Below are 6,000 nucleotides of genomic sequence, written 5' to 3'. Positions count from 1 at the left end.
TCCCCGTTACAGCAGCTTGCTCACAATAGTCGCGGCCCGTTCCCACAGCCAGTTGGCCAGAAGGGCAGTTCCCCCACGGACATGCTAACAGCACCCAAGGCTCAACTGCAACAGAAGGGTATGTACAACCCACACAAGGGACCTCTCTGGAGTGCCTGGCAGAGGTCACAGGGAGCTGGCACCACTGGGCTCCACAGGAGCTTCCCGGACAACAGAAAAGCTAAAGGAGTTCATCACCACTGGACCAGTATTACATGAAATGTTAAAGGGACTTCTTTAAGAAAAAGAGGGGGGAACAAAGATAAAAAATATATGAATAATAAAATGGCAATCACTATCAATAATCACTTTCAACTTAAATAAATTAAATGCTGTAATCAAAACACATAGGGTGCCTGACCAGGTGGTGGTGCAGTGGATAGGACGTCAGACTGGGATGCAGAGGACCCAGGTTTGAAACCCCGAGGTCACTGGTTTGAATGGGGGCTCAGCCGCCTTGATCGCAGGCTCGCCAGTTTGAGCACGGGCTTGCTAGCTTGAGCATGGGATCACAGACATGACCCCATGGTTGCTGGCTGGAAGCCCAAGGTCACTGGCTTGAGCCCAAGGTCACTGGCTTGAGCAAGGGGTCACTCGCTCTGCTGTAGCCCCCTGATCAAGGCACATATTGGAAAGCAATCAATGAACAATGAAGGAGCCGCAATGAAGAATTGATGCTTCTCATCCCTTCCTGCCTGTCTGTCCCTATCTGTCCCTCTCTCTGTTTCTCTCTCTCTGTCTCTGTCACACAAAAAAAGACATAGGGTATCTGAATGGATAAGAAAGCAAGACACACACACACACACACACACACACACATATATGCTGTCTACAAGAGACTCATTTCAGACCAAAAGATACACACAGACTGAAAGTAAAGGAATGGAAAAATGATATCTCATGAAAATAGAAACAAAACAAAAGCTGGGGTAGTAATATTTATGTCAGACAAAATAGACTTTAAAACAAAGAAGCTGTAAGAAGAGACAAAGAAGGACATTTCATATACAATAGTCAAGATATAGGAGCAATCTAAGTGTCCATCAATAGGCGATTGGAAAAAGAAGATGGTACATACACACAACGGAATATAATTTGGCATAAAGAAGAATGAAATCTTACCAGATGGACCTGGAGGGTATTATGCCAAGTGAAATGTCAGAAAAAGAAAGATAAGTACCATATGATTTCACTTATATGTGGTTTCAAAAAAACAAAACAAAAATAAATGAACAATCAAAATAGAAACAGAGTCATAGACACCGAGAGCAGACTGGTGGTTGCCAGATGGGAGGGAGCTCAGGGGGCTGGGTGACAACGGCTGGTGAAGGGATTAAGAAATACAAATTGGCAGTTACAAAGTAGTCACAGGGATGTAAAGTACAGCATAGGGAATAGAGTCAGTAGTAATATTGTAATAGCTAGGTATGGTGCCAGGTGAGTACTAGACTAATTGGGGTGATTACTTTGTAAGTTGTATAAATGTCTAACCGGTATCCTGTACACCTGAAACTAATATAAGATTGAATATCAACTGTAATTGAAAAAAAAAAAAAGAAGAACATTCACACCAGCACTCTTTCTAGAAGCAAAAAAATTGGAAGCAACCCAAATGTCCTTAAATAGTACAACAAAAAATGAATTGTGTTATTTTAATGCCAAGGAATCCCATACCAGAGTAAAAATGAACCAACCTCAGCCAGGTGTACCAGCATGACTGAATCTCAGGAACCATGATCGTAGACTTCATGCAATCCACACTCCTTTCTCTTCAAAATCCAAAAAGGCAAGACAGCATGCAGTATTTATCAGGTGGTCATATAAATATGTGGCAGAACTGTAAAGAAAAAAAAGAGCATGCATGATAAAGTATAACGTTCAGGACCCTGGCTGGTTGGCTCAGTGGTAGAGCGTCGGCCCAGCGTGTGGATGTCACAGGTTCGATTCCTGGCCAGGGCACACAGGAGAAGTGCCCATCTGCTTCTCCATCCTTCCCCCTCTCCTTCCTCTCTGTCTCTCTCTTCCCCTCCTGCAGCCAAGGCTCCACTGGAGCAAAGTTGGCCCAGGCACTGAGGATGGCTCCATGGCCTCTGCCTCAGGTGCTAGAATGGCTCTGGTTGCAACAGAGCAATGCCCCAGATGGGCAGAGCATCCCCCCCTGGTGGGCATGCTGGGTGGATCCCCGTCAGGCACATGCGGGAGTCTCTCTGCCTCCCTGCTTCTCACTTCAGAAAAATACGCACACAAAAAGAAAAAGCATGATGTTCAGGATGGTGTTCAGGGGAAGAAGTGGTGGGCAGTGAGGTTGAGGTGGGGGTGGGGGAGGGCCACGGAGAGGATTCTAAAAGCTCTGTTCCTCCTCGAGGACGGGTGGCTTATTGTGTTGTGATTTTTAAAAATATTATATAAAATATATATATTATACAGTGACTATTTTTGAATCTACTCAATATTTAATAAAAACAACTTTTTGAACTATTTAAAATAGACCCATGTGAACAGTCTGCTGTCACTCGTATAGAAGGGGGGCCTATGCACACCCATGCGTACATGCCTGCACTGGGTTTTCCTGGTTCCCAAGTTCCATTTAAGAACTCATACGAAAGACACCAGATGAACGAGTTACAATCCTCATCTTCCTCCTCTTCTTCATCCTAGTTTGTCTGGAAGGAACGCAATTCCTAACTGCTGTTAGCAACTACATGCACCAATCATTTAGCTTATTCTTCTTCAGATAATTTTTGGTGAGATATTTCAAGTACCTTTTGGAAAAAGACCTCTCAGACATTAACGATGATCTTTCTTTCTTTCTTTCTTTCTTTCTTTCTTTCTTTCTTTCTTTCTTTTTTTTCTTTCTTTCTCTTTCTTTCTCTCTCTCTCTTTCTCTCTCCCTCTCTCTCTTTCTCTCTCTTTCTTTCTTTCTTTCTTTCTTTCTCTCTCTTTCTCCCCTTCTTCCTTCCTTCCTTCCTTCCTTCCTTCCTTCCTTCCTTCCTTCCTTCCTTCCCTCCTTTCCAAGTCAGAGGAGGGGAGATAGAGAGACAGACTCCCGCATGCACTCCAACCAGGACCCACTGAGCAACCCTTGTCTGGGGCTGATGCTCTGCCCATTTGGGACCATGCTCACAACTGCACTGTTTTTAGCACCTGAGGTGGAGGCTCCACAGAGCCATCCTCAGTTCCTGGGGCCAATGTGCTCCAAGCAATTGAGCCATGGCTGTGGGAGAGAAAGAGAGGGACGAAGAGAGAGAAGGGGGAGGAGGAGAGGTAGAGGAACAGATAGTCAATTCTCCTGTGTGCCCTGATGGGAATCGAACCCAGGACATCCACATGCTGGGCCGATGCTCTACCACTCGGCCAACCGGCCAGGGCAGGCTTTTGCTCCTTTCCATGGTCGCAGCCCCTCCACTGAGAGTCCAGCTCTTCCGTTCACTTTGTTTCCTGCAGAAACTGCTCGGAATCGGCAGCATCCGTGACTCCGTCTTGTACAGGGTGGTGCCGTCAGGGGGTGACTTCAGAACCAGCTCCGTCCTGGTCCCCTCTCTGCCACAAGCTTTCTCAGGGCCCCATGGTGGCAACAGAGGCAGGAAGGACGCCTGCGCTGGTGACAAAGTGTCTCTGGGAAGTTGCCAAGGCAACTGGGAAAACTGGGAGGAAGACTGGGAGTTCGGGGACAGGGAGGGAGACGTAGCTAGATTTCTAAAAATTGGAAACTCAAATAATAAAATTTGAAAGAGAGAGAGAGAGAGAGAGAGAGAGAGAGAGAGAGAGAGAGACGGAAGGGAAAGGAAAAAGAGAGGGAGGGAGGGAGTGACAGGTGAGGTCGGGAGGGCTGGCTGGGCTCCGGCCGCCAGACCGAGCTGTGCCCAGAGCCACGTGGAGCCAGAAGCCGCGGCCAGCCCAGCCCAGGAAAGCCCGAGTCTCCCTGTCTCACCGGGCCCAGCCCCAGCCCCTGCTCTCCCCCTTGAGCACAGGGCGGCTTCAGCGGCTGCCTGCGTGACCTCTGGCCCTGCGACCTTTTGTTCCAGCTCTGTTTCCCCACGAGGCTCCCTCGGGGTCTCCCCGCCCGACCCTGCCTTCTTATCTCAGACCTCCACCCCGCGGGGATCTGAGCAATTCCTCTGAAGTCACTTCAGAGTCCTCTGAGCCTTCGTCCTTGGTGACTCTGAGATGTGTCACCAAGGGCGGCCGACAGCTAATGGGCCCTTTTGTGCCTTCTTTAACCCTCCTTGCCAGGACTCGGGGCCCATTTGCTGCTCTGCCTGCTCAAAACCTGCCGGCATGTTCTTTAGGGGCACTGGAATACCCATCCCTCAGAGGACAGCAGGGTCACAGGCGCGTCCCTGAGGGCCAAGGCCTTGACAGGTCAAGGCAGGAAGCGCCAATGGGGTTCCAGGCATCAGCCAGCGGGCAGGGAAGGAAGGACTGCGACCCAATGTGCAGGGGGTGCCCTCACCCCGCCTGGGTTGAGGACGCCGGAGGAGAAAGTGGCAGCAGCTTGGGCTGTAGGACAGAGTGGTCCCCTGAGGCTGGGCTCAGACCCCCGAGCCCAATGACCAGAGACAAGGAGGAGGGGGCCAAGAGGGTTGTGTCACTCTGAACTAAGAACCGCCTTATTCCCCAAAGAGCCAACGCAGGGACCAGATGGCACTATAATACGGAGGCAGGTGCCAAGGGGACAGGGCTCCCCAGTGGAGAAACACCTCTGTGGCTCATAACTTCCCTCAAGAGCGAGTAGCCTTATAAAGGCAGAGAGAAGCCTCGCTGTACGACGCAGTTCAGCAGAAGCCGTCCAACAAGCAGTTCCGGAGCAAAGGCCACAGGCCGACAATACTGAGTGTTGGCGAGAACGTGGAGCAGCCAGACTCTCCCTCCTGGGGGTGGGGGTGTAAACCGTGCAGCCAGTGGAAACCTGTTCAGCAGAGTCTGCTGTCACCGAACTCACACCTTGTCCCAGGACCTAGCAGTTCTGCCCCTGGGAACGTACTGAAGAGATAGAAGCAAGTGCCCGCCAAATGACACGTACCAGAATGTCCACAGCGGTGCTATTCCCAAGAACCCTGAACCAGATCGGTTCAGCCAGCTCCAGGGTGTTTACACAGCGTAATACTGCTCAGCAATAACAGAAGACAAACTGTAGAGACATCATGTTGAATGAAAGACGCAGATACCAACCAGCACGCACTGGGCGCTTCCATTTGCGTGAGGGTCAGGAATGGGCCACGCCTCTCCCTGGCTATAGAAGGCCTGACGGTGGCTTCCCTGGAAGGGGGCGTGGTGACAGGGAAGAAACCACGAGGAACCCCCTAGGAAGGCACCGGAAGTGGTCTGTATTTTTGATCCGAGTGACTGGGATGGATCCACATGTAAAAATTCAGAGAGGTTTGGCCCTGGCCGGTTGGCTCAGCGGTAGAGCGTCGGCCTGGCGTGCGGGGGACCTGGGTTCGATTCCCGGCCAGGGCACATAGGAGAAGCACCCATTTGCTTCTCCACCCCCTCCCTTCCTCTCTGTCTCTCTCTTCCCCTCCCGCAGCCTAGGCTCCATCGGAGCAAAGATGGCCCGGGCGCTGGGGATGGCTCCTTGGCCTCTGCCCCAGGTGCTAGAGTGGCTCTGGTCGCGGCAGAGCGACACCCCGGAGGGGCAGAGCATCACCCCTGGTGAGCAGAGCGTCGCCCCTGGTGGGCATGCCGGGTGGATCCCGGTTGGGCGCATGCGGGAGTCTGTCTGACTGTCTCTCCCCGTTTCCAGCTTTAGAAAAATACCAAAAAAAAAAAAAATTTAGAGAGGTTCAATTACCTTGATTACTGTATGTCAAGTAACTAAAACAACAGTAATAGCCAAGGTCCAGAGCCCCGCTGTCCCTGCCCGGCCGTGGCTCCCCAGCTGCTAGTCTCCCGTCAGGAGAGTGTGGTGTCCACACTGGAACGAGGTCTCGTGCCGGGTGCTGGGGGCTGAGTCTGAGG

Source organism: Saccopteryx bilineata, chromosome 1 (genome assembly GCF_036850765.1).
Source record: "Saccopteryx bilineata isolate mSacBil1 chromosome 1, mSacBil1_pri_phased_curated, whole genome shotgun sequence".
In the NCBI taxonomy this organism is placed as follows: Eukaryota; Metazoa; Chordata; class Mammalia; order Chiroptera; family Emballonuridae; genus Saccopteryx; species Saccopteryx bilineata.
Note: the sequence above shows the minus strand (reverse complement) of the source record.